This window comes from Microcaecilia unicolor, chromosome 3 (assembly GCF_901765095.1).
Source record: "Microcaecilia unicolor chromosome 3, aMicUni1.1, whole genome shotgun sequence".
Taxonomy (NCBI): Eukaryota; Metazoa; Chordata; class Amphibia; order Gymnophiona; family Siphonopidae; genus Microcaecilia; species Microcaecilia unicolor.
This window is the reverse complement of record NC_044033.1, coordinates 95,574,261-95,595,845: the sequence shown is the minus strand read 5'-3', so window position 1 is coordinate 95,595,845 and position 21,585 is coordinate 95,574,261.

Here is a 21,585-nt window from a genome sequence, read left to right as displayed (position 1 = left end):
CATTGGGCAGAAGATTTCAGCATATTGACTACATTTTTCTTGAGTGCTGACTCCTAAGGTGGACACTAGCATCAATAACTATGTACCTAAGTACATAAGTATGCCATACTGGGACAGACCAAAGGTCCATCAAGCCCAGCATCCTGTTTCCAACAGTGGCCAATCCAGGTCACAAATACCTGGCAAGATCCCAAAAAAGTACTAAACATTTTATGTTGCTTATCCCCAAGTGCATTTAATAATAGTCTATGGACTTTTCCTTTAGGAAGCCATCCAAACCTTTTTAAAACTCCGCTAAGCTAACCGCCGTTACCACATTCTCTGGCAACGAATTCCAGAGTTTAATTACACGTTGAGAGAAGAAATATTTTCTCCGATTCGTTTTAAATTTACTACATTGTAGCTTCATCGCATGCCCCCTAGTCCCAGTATTTTTGGAAAGTGGAAACAGACACTTCACATCTACCCGTTCCACTCCACTCATTATTTTATAGACCTCTATCATATCTCCCCTGCCTCCTTTTCTCCAAGCTGAAGAGCCCCAGCCACTTTAGCCTTTCCTCATAGGGAAGTCGTCCCATCCCCTTTACCATTTTCGTCGCCCTTCTCTGCACCTTTTCTAGTTCCACTATATCTTTTTTGAGATGCGGCGACCAGAATTGAACACAATATTCAAGGTGCGGTCGCACCATGGAGCGATACAAAGGCATTATAATGTCCTCATTTTTGTTTTCCATTCATTTCCTAATAATACCTAACATTCTATTTGCTTTCTTAGCCACAGCAGCACACTGAGCAGAAGGTTTCAATGTATCATCAACAACGACACCATTCAGATTATTCTTCCCAATGTACATCACTTTGCATTTGTCCACATTAAATTTCATTTGCCATTTGGATGCCCAGTCTTCCAGTTTCCTAAGGTCTTTCTGCGATTTTTCACAATCCATATGTGTTTTGACAGCTTTGAATAGTTTTGTGTCATCTGCAAATTTAACCACCTCACTCACCATTCCATTTTCCAGATCATTTATAAATATGTTAAATAGCACTGGCCCCAGTACAGATCCCTGTGGTGCCACCTCCATTGAAAAAAACGACCATTTAACCCTACCCTCTGTTTTCTGTCCAATAACCAATTCCAAATCCATAGAAGGACATTGCCTCATATCCCATGATTTGTTTTTAATTTTCTCATGAGTCTCTCATGAAGAACTTTGTCAAAAGATTTCTGAAAATCTAATGTGTAAATAAACATGTGGTTTTCTGAAAATCTAAGGTATAAATAAACATGTGGTTCACCTTTATCCACGTTTATTTACACCTTCAAAGAAATTAAGCAAATTGGTGAGGCAGGACTTCCCTTGGCTGAACCTATGCTGACTCTTTCCCATTATACCATGTTTGTCAATGTGTTTCCACTATTTTCCCCAGCAGTGAAGTTACGCTTACCAGTCTCTAATTTCCTGGATCAGACCTAAAACCTTTTTTAAAAATCAGCATTACATTGGCCACCCTCCAATCTTCAGGTAGTACAGATGATTTTAACGACAGGTTACAGATCATTAACAACAGATCAGCAATTTTATGTTTGAGTTCTTTCAGTACTCAGGTGTGTAAGCCATCATTTCCAGGTGATTTATCACTCTTTAACTTGTCAATTTGGTTTAGTACATCTTCCAGGTTCACCGAGATTTCTTTCAGTTCCTCCACATTGTCACCCTTGAAAACCATTTCCGGTACAGGAGGATCTCTTACATCTTCTTCCCTAAAGACCAAAGCAAAGAATTCATTCAATCTCTCTGCTATGGCCTTGTCCTCCCTGAGTGCCCCTTTTGCTCCTTCATGATCTAATATTCCCATGGATTCCCTCATAGTCTTGCTGTTTCTGATGTACCTGAAAAAGTTTTTGTCTTCACGGCAAGTTTTTCTTCATATTCTTTTAGCTTTATTAATGTTTCACATCTAGCTTAACACTGCTTTTATTGCTTCTTCAATGTGGCTGCATTTGGAGTGCTGTTTGAAGACTGCATACAGGGTATACAGTCTAGATTTTAAATACAGGATTTCCCTCATCAATTGCACAAGGACATATATTGTTATCTTTCACACAGATAAGATAGGGGTGAAGAAGGTTCATTCAAAAGCGACGGTTCTGGACTTCACAAAAACTAACTTTATTCAGATGGGGGATTACCTCAAGGAATTGCTGTCTGGATGGGAACATCTGGAAGAAGTTGTAAAGCAGTGAGCAAAACTGAAAGGAGCTATTGTAAGTGCAACAAGCCTTTTTGTAAGGAAAGTAAATAAAAGTCAGAGGAAAAGGAGGCCGCTTTGGCTCTCAAAAGTAGTAGCTGAAAGGTACGGAAAAAGGAGGTTAGCCTTTATAAACTACAAGAGGTATCAGAAAGAGGAAGACAGGCAGCAATATCTGAAAAAGCTAAGAGAAGCTGGTAGAGTAGTCAGGAAAGCAAAGATGCAAATGGAGAAAAAATAACTAATATGGTAAAATGGGGGGACAAGACATTTTTTTTAGATATGTTAGTGATAGAGAGGGAGTGCAAAAATGGCATTGTGAGACTCAAAAGTGAAAGGGAGGAATATGTAGAAGCTGATAAAGATAAAGCAGAATTGCTTAACAAATATTTCTGTTCTGTGTTCACAGCTGAAGGGCTGGGACCAGGACTGCAGAAGACAAACAGAATTAGGAACAAAAGGGTGGTAGTCCCTGAATGTTTTTCAGAGGACTGTGCTCATGAGGAGATGGTTAAAGGTGGACAAAGCGATGGGGCCAGAAGACATACATCCAAGGGTACTGAAGGAACTTAGTGAAGTTATAGTGGCTCCGATGACTGACCTTTTCAATGCTTCTCTAGAGTTGGGAGTGGTCCCGGAGGACTGAAGAAGAGAGGATGTGGTCCCTCTCCACAAAAGTGGAAGTAAGAAAGAGGTTGAGAACTACAGACCGATAAGTCTGTGGTAAATAAATTAATAGAAGTGCTTTTAAAACAGAGAATAGTAAAGTTTTTGAAATTCAATGTATTAAAGAGCCAGAAGCAACATGATTTCACTAGATGCAGGTCTTGTCATTCAAATCTGATGAATTTCTTTGACTGGGTGAGCAGAGAGATGGATTTAGGGAGACTGCTACATGTGGTGTATTTAGATTTTTAGCAAAGTCTTTGACATGGTTTCAAAGAGACGACTAATAAATAGATGGAGTGCCTTGGTATGGGCCCCAAAGGGACTGACTGGGTTAGGAACTGGTTGAGTGGAAGGTGACAGAGGGTAGTGGTAAATAGAGTTCATTTGAAGAAAATGATGTTACCAGTAGTGTGTTGGGCCAGGTCTTTTTAACATTTTTGTAAGCAATGTTGCTGAAAGGCTATCTGGTAAGGTTTGCTTCTTTCTGGATAATTCCAAATTCTGCAATAAGGTAGACACTCCTGATGGTGTGGATAACATTGTGAAGGACTTAGGGGAGCGCAAGGAATGGTCTGGAATTTGGCAGCTTAGATTTAATCCTAAAAAAATGCATTTGGGCTGCAAAAGCCTGAGGTAACGGTATAGTTTAGGGTGTAAAGAACTTTTATGCACAAAAGAGGAGCAGGACTTGGGTGTGATCGTATGTGATGATCTTAAGGTGGACAAACAGGTAGAAAAGGTGAAGGATGCTTGGGTGCTAAGAGAGAGGAATGATCAGTAGGAAAAAGGAGGTGATAATACTCTGGTGAGATCTCATTTAAATATTGTGTACAATTATTAAACAGTATGCACTATGTGCAAAGAGGGCACATTCCTATTAAAAAGAGTGCACTATTTGCAAAGAGAGTGCACTCCTATTAAGTAGTGTGCACTATGTATAAAGAGAATGCACTCCTACTAAAAAGTGTGCACTATATACAAAGAGGGTGTACCCATATTAGAAAATGTGCACTATATTCAAAGACAGCACACTCTTATTAAACAGTGTGCACTATGTGGGCAGACTGGATGGACCATACAGGTCTTTATCTGCCGTCATTTACTATGTTACTATCAGGCTCATTTTCGAAAGAGATGGATGTACATCTTCCGACATAAATTGGAAGTCCATCTCCCAGAGACGTCCAAATCGGTATAATCAAAACCCAATTTTGGACGTTTCTAACTGAAGTCCATCGCAAGGACATCCAAATTTCAAGGGGGCATGTTGGAAGCACGGTGAAGACAGGACTTGGGTTTGCCTAATAGTTGGCTGTCTTTGAGCCATGATCGAAAAAAGCAGGGATGTCCTAAAGTAAAACTTGGATGTTTTCAACCGGACATGTTTTTTTTACGAATAAGGCACAAAAAGGTGCCCGAAATGACCAGATGACCACCGGAGGGAATCGGGGATGACCTCCCGTTACTCCCCCAGTGGTCACTAACCCCCTCCCACCCTCAAAAAACATGATTAAAAATATTATTTGCCAGCCTCTATGCCAACCTCAGGTCCATGACAGCGCATGCAGGTCCATGGAGTAGTTTAGTAGTAGGTGCAGTGCACTTCAGACAGGTGGACCCAGGCCCACACCCCCCCTACCTGTTACGTTTGTGGAGGAAACAGCGAACCCACCACAAACCCACTGTACCCACATCTAGGTGCCCCCCTTCACCCGTAAGGGCTATGGTAGTGGTGTACAGTTGGGGGTAGTGGGTTTTGAGGGGGTTGGGGTGTTGAGCACACACGGTAAGGGAGCTATGTACCTGAGAGCAATTTATGAAGTCCACTGCAGTGCCCCCTAGGCTGCCCGGTTGGTGTCCTGGCACGTCAGGGGGACCAGTGCACTACAAATGCTGGCTCCCTCCACATCCAAATGGCTTGCATTTGGACGTTTTTGACTTGGATGTCTTTGGTTTCGAAAATCACCGAAAGTCAAAGCCGTCCATGTCTAAGGACATCCATGTCTAAGGACGTCCAAATCCAAGGAGGTCCTTGGTATTTTTTAAACGAAAGATGGACGTCCATCTTTTTTCAAAAGTATGGTTTTCCCTGTCCCCGGATCTGGACGTTTTACAAAGACGTCCAAATCCCAACTTGGACGTTTCTTTCGAAAATGCCCCTCTATGTTATGCAAAGAAGGCACACTCCTATTAAATAGTGTGCACTATATACAAAGAGGGTGCACTCATCAAAAAGTGTGCACTATGTGCAAAGAGAGCGCACCCTATTAAAAGTGTGCACTATGTGCAAAGATGGCACAATCTTATCATAAAGTGTGCACTATGTACAAACAGGATACACTCCTATTCAACAGTGTGTACTATGCAAAGAAGGCACACCTGTATTAAAAAATGAACGCTATATGCAAAAAGGCGCACTCCTATTAAAAGGCATGCACTATGGACAAAGAGGTTGCACTCCTAATAAAAAGTGTGTACTATATGCAAAGAGGGTGCACACCTATTAAACAGTGTGCACTACGTACACCACGTGCACTTTTATTTATTTATTTATTGCATTTGTATCCCACATTTTCCCACCTCTTTGCAGGCTCAATATGGCTTACAATACAGCATGAATAGTGGAAATATATAAGAAAATAGACATTTAGCATTACATAATGATCTTGGTTAACATGATAATGATAAAGCATGATAGTGGTTTGACAAGCAAATATCATAAGACAATTCTGGATATATGTGTAGGGGTTCGCATTTGTTAATCTTTGTGGTATGCCTTGTTAAAGAGATGGGTCTTCAATAATTTGCGGAAGTTAGTTAGTTCATATATCGTTTTTAAGTTGCGCGGTAGTGCGTTCCAGAATTGTGCACCTTCTTTGCAGTTTAAGAAGAGTGCACACTAGTATTGGCAAATGGCATTTTGTTGTAACCAACAGTACATCACTAATATGTGTGTGTGTGTTTGTGTTCATTTGTGTATTGATATATAGTAAACAGCTATATATAGGAATATAGATAAATATACGTTCAAAAATCTGAAACATTTCACATCTAATTAGAATATGGAATTTCAGATCTGAAACACAACATTGCTGTTTTGAAGTAAAAGCACATGCATTCAAAAATCTTATATGAAAGATTGGGTAGATTCACTTTTGAGAAATATATATATATATATATATATATATATATATATATATATATATATATATATATTTTTTTTTTTTTTTTAAGTGTCTGATTAGGTCAAGCAGAAAAAGCATCCTTTTTCCAGGTTTCTTCCTAAATGCAGTACATTTCAGAAGGGGGTGTGTAGCTATATGCAAAACATGGCCTCCATAACCAAAGTAGCCTGCAAAATTAGGTGTCAGGATGCAAAGCTTATTGATGTATGAATGCAGAAAATGAAAGCCGGCAGTAGACAGACGGGGCTAAAGGTGAGCCAGCCACAGTGAGAGCAGCTGTACATCTACGTCAAGGTGTTGCTATATGAGCCTGCTTTTCTCTGAAGGGCCACAGCCTAACAAGATATGCTTGGCCATAAAATGTTGAAACAATACAATGTAGCACTCACAGTGAGAATACCAAATGCATTGACTTGGTCTCCCCTTCATAGTGTGTCTGTGTATTCATTAATAAATTCATATTCTGAGTTTTCAATAAAAGAGGAAAATGCAGTATAAACTGGAGTTACTTAGTGACACCCAGCTCATTGCTTTTTATTGTTGCTTGCAGCTACGAAGCCTTCACAGTGCACTAGTAGAATTTATTACTGTCTGTCTTCGTGGCAAGTTGGCGGAGTGTGCCTTTTGAAGAAAATTGACCGGCACTTCATGAATATGATGAAAAATGCCAATAACACTACAAAGACTAAACTCTTGACATTAGTCTGCACAGAGCTAAGAGACAGTAATGAAAGTACTGTGGTAATACTCTGTGCTGTGAAAGCATCCCCCACAGCACCCGCCTTCTGCTGTACAGCTATATCAGAATTACACTGACCAACAAACTTCACAAAAACAGTGAGTTTTCCTTTTTATTAAGAAATCTTCTTTCTCGTTTGCTATTTAGGTTGAAATTCCTGGCATTCACTTTTGAGTGTATGGGAGTATGAACTGCTGATGCTAACTAGGGCTGTGGATTCCTTGGACATGACTTGGGAAATCAGCTTATTTCATGTCACTTTTGCCCAGTGGCGTTCCTAGAGGGGCTGAAACCCGGGGCGGATCGCTGATGTGCCCCGCCCCCCGGGTGCAGCACCCCCCCCCCCCCCGGTGCAGCACGACACCCCCCTCCCCGGTGAAAGGACACCCCCACCCCAGCAAAAGAACCCCCCCAGGTGCACACCGCTGGGGGGGGGTGCCGCACGCCTTTCAGCGTCGTTCGTTTCCATGCTCCCTCTGCCTCGGAACAGGTTACTTCCTGTTCTAGGGCAGAGGGAGCATGGAAACAAATGACGCTGACCGGCCCGCGGCACCCCCCCCAGCGGCGTGCACTTGGGGAGGACCGCCCCCACCGCCCCCCCCCCCCCTTGGTACGCCACTGCTTTTGCCTAAACAATAGGAAAAAACTTGGGTTTCTTCCTATAAATCAGATTGGTGCTTTCTTCCTTTGTCTATGCGCCTTCTGCTTTTTCCCAGTAGCCTGAAGTGAGGGAACCCTTCTCTGCTACAGTGAAAATTGGTGGAATTTACTCATTACCTCTTCACCTATTGTTTCTGTGCATCCTGAGGGAACCAACCTCTTCAAGTTATCCAATCTGTATAGGACTTTAGGCCTCCTAGTCTTTCCTGGGTCCCCTATCCCTTAGTCTGCAAAGGGAAATGTCTCCTAATTGCAACTTTTCTGCTTCCTCTGTGAGGTAGTATTTTGCCTGGGTAGATACTCAGTCTTCCTTAGGGGTTAACACTTTCTGTATTCCCACTCAATCCTGACCTAATATTAAAGGAAAAAGTAGCCTCTCCACTACTTCTACTTTTAGGGGTTGCGTCTTCCCCTCCCACGTAATCCCAGTTTCAAAGGTGGGTTCCTGTTTGATGTCCCCATAAACACACCGGACTTGCACTGCTCCACTAAATGTCTCCTCCTTTCTCCCAATGTCTTCCCTTTTGATGAAGGTCCCTGACATCAGTGACTGGTTGCTACCTGTGTCTAGTAGGGCTATTAGATCCATGCCAGCCCCCCCTCACTCCTCATTTTAAGGCCTGGTCCAACCCTTCTTCAGTTTGGGAGGAGCCAAAGTTCATATCCAAGAATGAACACTCTATTAGTGGACACTTTCTGTTAAAATGGCCATCTTACCCACAACTGAAACACTTTGGGGGGGGGGGGGGGGAGGGTCAGATTTCTGAATGAAGGCCACCACCTGTGGGTTCCTACCATCCCTTCCCTTTCTCCTGGGGAATTACCTCTTGCTTCCCTTCTGTGGGTTTTTCTTTTTTATTCCTTTGACAATTTCCACAAATCCTGGGGTCTTCCAGAGGGGAAAACCTTTCTTGGGAAAGACTCTCCTTGCTTTCCATTCCCTGTTCCTTCAGCTTCTAAATAATGTTCAACCAGGGTCATTGCTTCCCCTATTGTCATTGGTCTTTGCTTCATGACCCACATCTTGGCTGAGGAATGTAGAATGGTTAGGAATTGCTCTAACACAATCAACTTTACTTTGTCCTCTGCAATTTGCCACTCTGGTTCTAACCATAATGTAGTCCATTCAATGAGAATTTGTGCTACTGCCCTTGGGCATTCCCCCTTCTGAAATTCTCTCCTCCCATATTTCTTCCTGTATTGCTCAGGATAGAGTCCTAATTATTCTTGGATTTCAGCCCATACTTGTTTATAGTCCAGGAGTTTGTTGGCATCCAATGCCCTTTGGGCTACCTGGGCTTCCCCTGTTAAATAAGGGGCCAATCTGATAGACCACTGCTCCACTGGCTGTCTGACTACAGTGGCTATTCTTTCAAAAGTATTCAAGTAGGCCTTTGGGTCATCTCCCGATCTCAAGTTGGTCAAAGTCAGTCCCTTTGTCTAATCCATGGAGTTTGGGCCTGGGGCCTCACTAGTCCAGCTCACCTCACAGTCCTGTTGGGTCCCATTCTTTTTTAATCTATTGGCCAGGTGTTGTAGCGCCATCATTTGTGCTTCTATCAGTTGTAACATGGGTTGAACTTGCTGCCACTGTGTCTCCAAGGCTTAAGCAAACTGGTGTTGCACGGCCTCTTGATGTACCTGCATCTACTCCATTTTCAGTTTTGCTTCTGATGCCATAGTCCTGTAGAATAAAAACAAAACAAGGAACCCAGTGTGGATCATCTAGTCTGAAACCCTACATTCTCTTATATGGTAAAAGAAACCCCTCAATCATACTCCCCATAGCCAAAGTACACTCTACTTGGTTTTACTAGGAAGGAGCACTTTCCCCAAGGAACACATATCTGCTGCTCTCCAGGCAGTTTCAGCCAATCCCACTGCTGCTACAAATTGTTGACCATTGTCCTTTGATTGTATTCCTCTGTCTAGAAATAAGTCCACAATCCACCAAGGTCCCACTCCACAGTCAACACTCTCCTCCAACAACTGTCTCCAGTAAACCACCCTCTCACCTTCAGAAAGGAAGAGATCACTCTCAAAATCCATAGGCTTACCTGCCGCAGGATCCTTATTAGGGTCTCCCTTTTCAGTCATTGTGAGTCAGTAACCTCCAACAATCAATTGTCTTTTAGTCCTTACAGTCATGGATTAAACCAGTATTCCCCTTGCCCCCTTTTGAAACTAACAGAATCTTTTTCCTCACTTCCAGGGTTTTTATCAGCAAGTAGTGTCCATTGTTTACCTTCTTATTCAAATAATATGCTAATATATTTTCAGTGCCATGTTGGGAATTCTTCTTGTTCACAGCACTCAGAGAATAGTGCCAACCAAACTCAGAAGGGTTAGTCTCCCCAGCTACCTCCCACGTAACCTTCCCTGCTAAGCTACAACCTCCCACACAGGGTCCCAGTATATTCACCCTTATACAAGTGGGCCATGGGACTAACCTCAAACCCAGGTTGCCCAAATGGTCAGTCCGGCACTGGAATATACTCTACTAGTATAAACTTGGTAATACGTCTTTACTGTTATAAATATACTCTTAACAAATCTGTCAAGACCTCAGCTGTGCAACTCAATGGCTCTTACTCATGCCTTCAAGAATTAAGCACTTGATTTCTCATTGGTCTTCTCCTTAAATGGATAATCTTTTCAACTTTACTAGATATTACTCATGCTGAGCTTCATATATAATAATCCAGCTTATAATCGAAACTTTTCGCCGACGATCTTTCGACACAAATTGGGAGATTTCACAAAAGCGGCCTAAAGCGTATAATCGAAAGCTGGCTTTTTAACAGCATCGCCGCTTTCCCGTCGCCTCGCCGGCGAAAGTTCAAGGGGGCGTGTCGCCGGCAAAGCGAAGGCGGGGCACGGGCGGGCATGGGTGTGGCTACCAGATGGCGGCTTTTGGAGATAATGGAAAAAAAAAAGCGGCGTTAAGCAGTATTTGGCCGGGTTTACTTGGTCCTTTTATTTTCACGACTAAGTCTCAAAAAGGTGCCCCAACTGACCAGATGAACACCAGATGGAATGGGGGATGACCTCCCCTTACTCCCCCAGTGGTCACCAACCCCCTCCCATACTACAAAAGTTAAAATGAAAACCTTTTTTGCCAGCCTGTATGCCAGCCTCAAATCCCATACCCACCTCCATGACAGCAGAATGTGTTGTATCATCTGACAGCCTTTCCGTGGTTGCGATGTGGCTCTTAGGTGAGTGTGACACCTTTTCTGTTAGGTGCCCTGCAGAGTCACATCAGCAATGCATTGTGGTGGGTGTAGGGTAATGGGCTCTACTCCCATGGTGCTTTTCCCCCCTGCCAACCGGTCAGTGTGTGCCCTGTTTTGTTTCCTGTTGTAGTCCATGCGGTAATGGCCATTTTTGTAAGCCAATTTTAGATCCCTTTACTACTACTACTACTACTTAGCATTTCTATAGCGCTGCAAGGGTTACGCAGTGCTGTACAATTTTAAACAAGGGGAAGGACAGTCCCTGCTCAAGAGAGCTTACAATCTAAAGGTAGTAAACTATGTAGTCAGTGTAGGTATCATGAACGGGGAAGGTGGTTAGGCGCCAAAAGCAAGGGAGAAGAGATGGGCTTTGAGTAAGGACTTGAAAATGGGCAGGGAGGGCGCATGGCGTATGGGTTCAGGAAGTCTGTTCCAGGCATAAGGTGATGCAAGGCAGAAGGGGCGGAGTCTGGAGTTAGCGGTGGTGGAGAAGGGAGTGATAGGAGTGATTTGTCCTGAGAGCGGAGGTTACGGGTGGGGACATACGGGGGAAAGGAGGGTGGAGAGGTAATGGGGGGGCTGCAGATTGAGTGCACTTGAAGGTCAATAGGAGAAGCTTGAACTGTATACGGTAGCGGATCGGGAGCCAGTGAAGCGACTTGAGGAGAGGGGTGATATGAGAGTATCGGTTCACGGGGTAGATAAGACGTGCGGCGGAATTTTGGACAGATTGGAGGGGGGATAGGTGGCTAAGCGGGAGACCAGCGAGAAGAAGGTTGCAATAGTCAAGACGAGAGGTAACGAGTGAGTGGACGAGGGTTCGGGTGGTCTGTTCAGAGAGGAATGGGCGAATTTTGCTAATATTATAGAGGAAGAAGCGACAGGTCTTAGCTGCCTGCTGGATATGAGCAGAGAAGGAGAGGGAGGAGTCGAAAATCACTCCGAGATTGCGGGCTGAGGAGACGGGGAGGATGAGGGTGTTGTCAACAGAGACAGAAAGTGGGGGAAGAGGAGAGGAGGGTTTGGGTGGAAAGACAAGGAGCTCAGTCTTTGCCATGTTCAGTTTAATGTGTTACCCACATTAGAAAACGTTATTACCTTGAATGTTGCTGAAAGAGGGCATTGTAGAGCATTCTGCCAGCTTGGACCTACTGCTAATCTCAGTATCAGGGAACTCTTTGCCAGTGGGGCACAACCTCTGATCTGCAGTTAACTGTGAGTAAAGGTGCTTATTCAAATAAAGCACTTTTTCAAAGACATTAGTCTTCAGGTGTCAACTGCTGTGCCAAGGTTATACAGCAGCAACAAGTCCTAGAGGTCTGAGTGTGTGCAGGTCCCTGGAGCACTTTTAGTGGGTGCACATTTGTGAGTAGGGGGTTTCGGGGGGCTCAGCACCCACAGTAAGGGAGCTATGCATGTGGGAGCTGTTTCTGAAGTCCACCACACTGACTCCTAGGGTGCCCAGTTGGTGTCCTGGCATGTAAGTGCACTACAAATGCTGGCTCCTCCCACGACCAAATGCCTTGGATGTCGCCGGGTTGGAGATGGCCGACATTTTTTTCCATTATCGCTAAAAAACAAAACCGGCTATCTCAAACCCAGCGACATCCAAGGCATTTGGCCGGTCTAAACCGTATTATCGAAAAAAAAAAAGATGGCCGGCCATCTTTTTGATAATACGGTTCTGGCCAGCTGTTGCGCCACCGCCAAAATAGATCGCCGGCGACCTATTTGGCCAGCAACGTTCGATTATGCCCCTCCACGTAAATTAAACACTTAGTTTTGTTGACTCAGGGGCAAGAAGCCTGACATGACTCATGTTTCGCATATTGCTGTTTCAAGGACAAACCCCTGGCAAAATATCAAAAAGGAAACAATAAGTCCCAAAACTTTCAATGCAAAAAAACTTGCATTTAAAGAAAACCTTTTTTTTCTGTAAAAAGAAACTTTTTATGGCACAGAAACCCCTGTACACTTTGAGGCAAGAAGACTAATGACAAATCAAGTGCTTAATTCTTGAAGGCATGAGTATGAGCTATCAAGTTGCATGGCTGAGGTCGTGACAGATTTATTGAATGAGTATATTTTGCATTCCAGTATCTAAAGGTGGGTATATGTGAACTTATCCATGCATAAGTTGCTATTTTCAGGCTAACCATCATTCTGTAAGCCAATGTTTGATGGCATATACTTTGCAGGTAGGTGTGTACATGAGTGAAGTTTGGGTGGTGTGTGCATGTCCCTCAGATTTATGCATCTAAATTACAAAATACCATAATCTACTTGCATTCTTTAACAATCTAGGCATGAGCATTTACACCAATTCAATGACAGGTATAAGTGATTATGCTTAAAATATAGGTACATTTTTACCTATTATGGTAGCATTCTATAATGATAAGTGGGCACCTACATTTTTTTATAGAATATGTTCTGAATGGGTGTGCTCTTAGACCTCAAAATAGGCAACCTTTTATTGAATGACTCTCATAATGGATTCAAATTATCACCAGGACCTTCCCTTCCCGCCCCCTAGTGTGTGTGTGTGTGTGAGGGGGGGAACACCTGATGACCTGGTAGACTAGTTTCAACCCCACCAGTCAAGGTACAGGGTATAAATGAAAAATATAACCCCTGAAGCCCCATTTGGTAAGACCAACCTGTTTAAAACCATTAATACAGATGGGCAGCCTAGCCCACTCCCATTTTGTTTGGGTCCTCAAAAAGGTCTAGGAAACACTGGGACTAGTAGCAATTCCCACTCATTCATGCCATGGAATTTGATACTTCTGAAATGGTACCATCTGATCATACTGGTAGCACCTGAATAGTTAACTGAAGACAGCAATTTTTCTGTACTTACTTTATCCAAGTAGTTGTCCAGATAGCAGTCTGACTATCACAGCTTTCTAGATAACTATAAGCAGAAAATGGTATTGTTTTCTATTTTCAGTTTCCTGCTGATATAATCAGTCATGAAAATAGGTAGGATAGGTTTGTTTGGCTGCTTGTCAAAAAGTTCCAAAATAATCAGTAAAATTATTCATGCTTGTTTGTTATCTATCCCCAAGGCAACTCCACTGTGTCTCACCAAGCAGAAAGGCAATTTTCCAGAAGCCGCTTAGGTGAGTCACATGCACAAATGGGCAGCGCCCCCAGGCAAGGCTAGGTAAAGGGTCCGAGGAGGGTGTGGGAGGTAGGGAAATAAATAGGTAGGCAGTTTCAGGCAAGAACAAGGATAGAAATAGAAAGTAGGAAGGACATATCCAGTACGGATAGCTATAGTTAAAGAAAAGGGGGAAGTCTAAGAGGTGGGTTAAGGACGGGACTGCCAGGAGCATAAAGACAAGCATTGGTAAGGGTGCTATCACCATACTAGCTGCTGCACAATGGTTCACTGTTTACTTGCCTCTCTGCTACATTCACCTCACCTCAAACACCATCAGCTAACCTTCTCCCAGTGCAGCCTAGAGGATCTGGTGTGCTAGTGGGGCATAGGCTGAGTAGCGCTACATGAAACAGCTGCGGGCTGCCATTATTTAAAGGAGACAGTTCAACCTGATCTTGCTCTTGGCCTAGCATTCCCTGTGTGAGCAGTGTGGCCTAGAAATGTGCTTATCTCAAAAGCTGTCAGAGGTTTTGGTTGCAGAGTAAGGGCTGGGTGTTTCTTGCTTGCTCACCAATATAGGCTGCTGTTCCTGGTATCTGCTAGCTGCTTCCATCTTTCCATCTTCTGGGGTGAGTGTTATGTGCACATGGTAGTGGTCGCAATGGGATATGGCATCAGTCACCTGTCTGGGGAAGGGGGTCCATGAGGGTGCCGCCTACACAGTACTTTGTGCAGTGGTCAGGGGATTCAGGCACATGCATGAGCTGGTCATTGCTGGATCTGAGCCGCAGGTGCAACCCCTTTCCTGTGGTGTGTGTCTGCTGTGTTGTGGTTTCCTTTTTCTTCCCTGCTCCAGTGTAGGACTTCAGATCGCCCCTCCCCCCTCACTGTTTCTCCCATAGCCTGCATACTCAGAATCAACTTACTTTTGGTTCTAACTATATAATTACGCAGAAGGTTTTGGCACCTCCCATACATGAGCCATTTTGATTACCGCTGCAGAGATGCCATCCATGGCTTGGCAGCCAAGTTAGGAGTCTTAGTGCGGGACATGCAAGGTCTAGAGGTAATGGTTGAGTATTGCCACCACTTTTAGTCTGGCATGTTTAGGCCATGCAGACATATGTATAGGTGCACTTGTCTGCACTGCCATGAGAAGTAATGTGCCTGCAGACACATGGGACTGTAATCGTGCAACTCTTTGACTGTGGTGTACTGGGTTTGCCACCAATAGTGAGAGGGTAGCCACGTTTAGTGAAACAGCATGGGGGGGCCTTCATTAGACTTTCCTATAAGGATACTGGGCTAGCCACTACACAAAGGACCTGCTTTAGGATTCCCTACAGGGCTCTATGAGTGCAAAAGCTGAACAGCCTTGTTTTGAGGTACCATACTTTAGTTTGTGACAGCAGCACAGTTTTTCAAAGTCATAGACTGTGAGTCAGCTTTGCCATCTCATAGGATGGTCAGGGCCATTTTCATGGATTTGCAGATTTATAACACTCACTGTCAAGAGATCTGTCTGTAGGACATTCCACCTGCCGTGATATATTTGCTATTCTGGGTGCACTTCCTCTGTGACACTAGGGCATTCAGGCAGCCATATGCTACTGTTATAAGACACTGGCTTAGATGGGCATCCTTCTTGTGATGCAATGTGAAACTGGTTCTGCCATGCAGTCATATTATACCAACTCTGCCCAAGGTCGGCTGCCATCTTGACGAGGTCATATACTGGTGTATTTTTCCATGGTTCACATTGCATCCATTATTGTGATGGACACAGGGGAAGACACTGCTTGTCCAGGGGTGGGTAGCATGGAGTATGGCTAATAATTGGATTTCTGCCATGTACTGCTGACTGGGATTGGCAACTGTTGATAGCAGGATATTGGGCTTGATGAAATATCAGCCTGACCCAGTCTGCCTATGTTTATGTTTTTAGGAAAGCCGGTGGGCTGGGATCCAAGGTAGCTGCTAGCAGCTACCATAGCAAGTCTGGCATGACACAGTTTGAGGCCTTTGGTGAGGCCAGTCATTACTGCTTCAAACCAGGTCCTCTACCAGTAGTTGATATATTTATCATTTGCTTATACAACAGCCAAATGTATTCCTGGGAGAATACTCACATATTGCTTGCCAAATACATTACGTTCTGAAAACAGTTCCTGGAAAGCACCTACAGAACCAACACACAAACCACTAGGATTCTTAGTCAGTCCAGGACAACAGAGCCAATAAACTAACAGGTTTATTGTCACAGTAGAACAATGAATGCTTGAATAACAGGTGGAAATATAACAAGCAATAACAGGTAAATGAATATGGATCAATACTATCTATCCCTTTTCAGTACCTGGGTAGCACCTGCAGGGTTCCAGGAAATTAACTACTTACAATCTTGAACAGAGTCTCAGGACAGAGATGTTTCTCCACTGTACCCCCACCCCCCCCCCCCCCCCCCCCCCCACACACACAAACACACACACTGAGACTGGGTAAAACCCAGTACCTCCTGCATAGATTTGAACTCCAGGGCCAATCAGAGCCCAGGGCACCAGCTTTGAAAGTATCTGGCCAATGGTACTGCAGATTGCCTTTCACCAAGCTTAATATGAAAAAGAACAAGTCTTTTCTGCAACAGCCTTAAAACACAAAACAAACATCATCTGCAGGCTTAAAAACCTACTGTTTCCGCTGAACAGTTTTCGTTATGCCTGCTCATCCTTTTTCAGTAGGACATCAGATTTCAATTTGCACATAATGATTGCCCAGTCTCTAGAACTCCAGGAATTTGTTGCCAGAGAATGTGGTAAAAGCAGTTAGCTTAGTGGAGTTTTAAAAAAAGGTTTGGATAACTTCCTGTAAGAAAAGTCCATAAGCCAATATTAAGATGGACTTGGGGAAAATCCACTGCTTATTTCTAGGATAAGCAGCATAAAATGTATTGTACTATTTTGGGATCTTGCCAGGTACTTGTTACCTGGGGACAGATGCACTAAGGTCCTCGGAAGAGCCCTTCCCTTACTGATTCCATAGCAAATCGGTAGGGAACGGCCATGCATCAAGGAAAGGGAATGCAAATGAGCTGCTCGTTGTAGGTTACTTGCATTCTCTATTCCCTTGGTTATCAATAGAAATCAAACAAAATAAAACATGGAAAAGAAAATAAGATGATACCTTTTTTATTGGACATAACTTAATACATTTCTTGATTAGCTTTCGAAGGTTGCCCTTCTTCGTCAGATCGTAAATAAGCAAATGTGGTAGCAGATAGTATATATAAGTGAAACATCCAAGCATTACTTTGACAGTCTGACAGGGTGGGAGGGTGGGGGTGGGTAGGAGGTATGCATGGGGACATCAAAGCATTTCATTGATATTCTAACAGGATGGGTGTGGGTAGGTGAGAGGAGGGTGATAAACAGAGAAATATAATTTTATAGTTTATAATGGGCTAGAAAACCCAGATCCTTGTTAAGTCCTGTCTTACCTGATAACCTTAAGAGTGGACTAACACGGCTACCACACCTCTCTATTCCCTCGGAAGCCAGTCGGCCGGTCAAGCATGCACAGAGCAGCCAAGTGTTATGCTGGCTGCTCTGTGCATGCCAAGGACCTCCTTTATGGAGGTCCTTCACTCAAAAAACAACAACAAAAAAAAGGAGGTCCCTGATGAGCAGCCCAGTTAATTTAAGTGCTACTGCTCTGTTGTGTAACATTTACATTGTTTACTGCTTTGCATGTTAAAGGCAGGCTTACATCAGGCAATTAGGAAGGACTGTTGAGAGAACTGTAGTTGTGGTCAGTTCAGGCAGGTAAGAAAACAGGGACATACTTTTTTTTTCTTCAGAGAAGTCCTTCCTAATTGCAGGTAAGAAGGACGCCCATCACAAAAGCTGCAGGAAGACGTCCAGCTTTTGTTAGACGTCCCCGACGAGCACTTGGACGTTTTTTTTTCCTGAGTTTTTTTTTACATTTATAGAAGTTTTTAGAGGCTGCGCAGCCCCAACAAGAGGTACAGACCTCCCGTTAGATTTTCCACGGTTAGGCAATCAGAAAACGGTAGTGTATCTCATTACAATACGATTTATACACATTGAGGTACTAATTTGCTCATCTGCATTCCGATTCGTTAGCTGCTACCGTGATCGGAAAACGGCTCGGAGAAGCATTTAGTGCATGCCACGGTTTACTACTTGCTCGTTAATGGCTCGTTAATGGTTCATTAATATTAGTGCATCTGGCTCCTGGATTGGCCACTGTTAGAAACAGGATGCTGGGCTTCATGGAACATCGGTCTGTCCTAGTATGGCAATGCTTATGTTCTTATGGAATAGCCGCAGCTAGGGGTAGATCAGGTGGGGAGACCACGACAAGTGAGGATTCACTGTCTCGGTCTATGGCAGTAGGTCCTAGCCTGATAAGAGCACATAGCAGTATATTTAGACCAAATCAAGATGAAACAGTGGTCAAATGTGAAGTGATTTTGTCACATGCTATCAATGACATGGATGATGTCAAAGACCAGGGGCAGTCCCCCTCTTCGGAGGGAGGCTAGTGCCAGGGTGTCAGATGGATGGTGGTGCCTACCCCAGACTTGGATGGAATGGGGGTTTGGGCTGAAGGCAATAAGAAAAAGGTCAACAGTTATGGAAGGGAATCTGCTTTTATGAGAACCCCTGATGAAAGAAGTGATGATAGTGCCTTTGAACTACGGCTTATGCCCAGATGGGGAAAAATGTGCTCTGTCAATAAGGCTGGAACTGTGTGACTCAAAGGCTACGCCACCTGCCCTGAAATGCTCTAGATAGAAGATTGACAAGGTTTCATGTAGTTAATTGACTGTGATTCACATGTATGAATCTAATTACATGATATTGTAAAACGTGTTAATATATGAATGTAGTAGAATGCTACGGCCATAATAAATTCCACTTTTCTTCTCAGATGACTTGTCAAGTGCCAATATTTTGGTGTGTAAGTATGGGGATGAATGGAGAGTGCCAAAGTGTCGCCTGACCTGTTTTTGCCTCTATAGACCACTGGGTATAAAAATGTATAAAATAAATGGTTTTCAGACCATGTGGTGATTTAGTACATTTGAAGAATGGAACCAAAAACAGACTCATTCATCACATGTTTACCTTTGGTTATGAAACAAATACACACCGTTATGCCTTAACCTCGAAACACAACAATATAAAAGTTTTACTGGACACAACCTAACTCTTCCCCTTATGACCCCCAATGTATTTATCACACCTGATCATTACTTTGTCATAACCTCACTTTGTATTTGTTCATATCGGGATTGGCAATCGCCTCTACTGTACTATGTAAGCCACATTGAGCCTGCAAATAGGTGGGAAAATGTGGGATACAAATGTAACAAATAAATAAATAAAAATGCATTTGAGAAAATAGTGTAAAGGATGAGATGTCTGGTGTCAAATGTCAGAGAGCAATGGAGAGTGCGGCGTCTTGCTATTCTTTGGGATTCTGCCAATTATTTGTGATCTGGATTGGCCTCTGCTGAAAGCAGTATATTGGGCTACATGGACCATTGGTCTAACCCAGTATAACTATTCTTATGTTCTTATGCATATAGGCTATGGATATAAGCACACAGGTTATAAAATATACTAATATATGACAGTCATTGCATAATCTAGGTGTGAACATTTACACCTGTTCTAGAGCATGTATAACTGACTGCATCTGCAAGGTAGGTATGATTTGTGCTGCTTATGCTAGTATTTTATAAAGACACGTGGAGGGGCATTTTCAATATGACATCTAAGTCCAACTTTGGATGTTTTGCTCAAAACATCTGGAATCCAAATAGCAAATTTAGCAATTTTTGAAACAGTAAAATTTCTTTTTTTTTTTTAAATGGCTACTTAGTAGATGTATTTGTGCTCTGTGCATTTATCTTTTTGGTCCGTTTTCAGGAAAAAAAAAAACATCCAAGTGAAAAACACACTAAATCAAGCTATTGAGATGTAGGGGGAGCCAGCATTCTTAGCAGGCTGGCCACACAGACATACCAGAAGAGCATTGGGACACCCTAGAGGGCACTGCAGTGGACTTCACTTAAAATCTCCCAGGTACACATCTCATGATTGCTCCCTTATATTGAATAGTGAGCCTATTGGTCTGGGACTCCTTCACAGTGTACTGCACTGACCACTAGGCTACTCCAGGGACCTGAGTGCAGCTTTAATAGGACTGACTATAACATCTGAGGCTGTCATAGAAACTGGTATGTACTGTTTCTTTAACGTCTTTGGGGGTGGGAGGGGTCAGTGACCACTGGGGGAGTAAGAGGGGGTCATTCTTTTATTCCTTCAGTGGTCATCTGGTCATTTGGGGCACTTTTTAGTGGCTTAGTCATTATTAAACCAGGTCTAGACTAAATAGTCTTAGTTTTAGTCCTGGATGTTTTTGTTTTGTTCCATTATGACTGGAAAACATCCAAGTCTTAGAAATGCCCAAATCTTGCCCTTAACACTCCCCCAACATGCCCTCTTGAGATTTGAGTGCACTGCAATCGAACCGCATAGGAAAACATCTGGAAAATGGGTTTTGAAAATACCGATTTAGATGTTTTGGTGAGAAAAACATCCAAATGCTGCTTTGTGCCACTTTAAAAATGTTTTTCTCTTTCGAATATGAGTCCATAGGCACTTATGTGCCTTTATAAAGTAATGCTTCAGTAGGTGCCAACTTGCTATTTAAAATTACAACACTTTTAGTATAACCACATTAAATGCACGGATTTATGCAAGCTTTTTATTGTATGTTATCCTGATTCAAGTTTGACTTTCCTTGAACTCTTATAGAAAATGTATGGTATAGGTTATTTTACAAAGTATTCAGAGAATTTCAACATGGATTCAAGAAAGTTCAAGGAAGAAATTACAGTCTGAAGATATTTACAATGTATTTCCTAAAATCTGTTTCAGGTGGTTTCAGAACCACATCAAATGTAGATACTAATGTGACATTATTCTTTTTCATTCTAACACAGACATTCTCATACTGTAGATCTGGGCACTGTGTGACAAAGGAAAGACACCCAATGGCTCTATCTGATTTATGCAACGCGAATTATGAAAAGGCAAAATATTTATTTTTCAAATACCCTTGCTTCTTATTGTTTAGAGTTGATTTTCAAAGCCTTGTCCTGACAATTTTGAGAGTTAGCTGCACAAATGATTAGGTACATTTTGTCTAAGAAACCATTGCCCAGACAAAATTTACCTACCTAAACAGGGGGAGGGATGCCGTGCCCAGGACATCAATGCTACTATCAGGCTCATTTTCGAAAGAGAAGGACGCCCATCTTTCGACACAAATCGGAAGATGGGCGTCCTTCTCACAGGGTCGCCCAAATTGGTATAATCGAAAGCTGATTTTGGCCGTCCCCAACTGCTTTCCATCGCAGGGACAGCCAAAGTTCCCGGGGGCGTGTCAGAGGTGTAGCGAAGGCGGGACTGGAGCATGCCTAACACATGGACTTTTTTGACTCATAATGGAAAAAAAGGGCGTCCCTGACGAGCACTTGGACGACTTTACCTGGTCCTGTTTTTCTTACGACCAAGGCACAAAAAGGTGCCCGAACTGACCAGATGACCACCAGAGAGAATCGGGGATGACCTCCCCTTACTACCCCAGTGGTCACCAACCCCCTCCCACCCTAAATTTTTTTTTTTTTGCCAGCCTCTA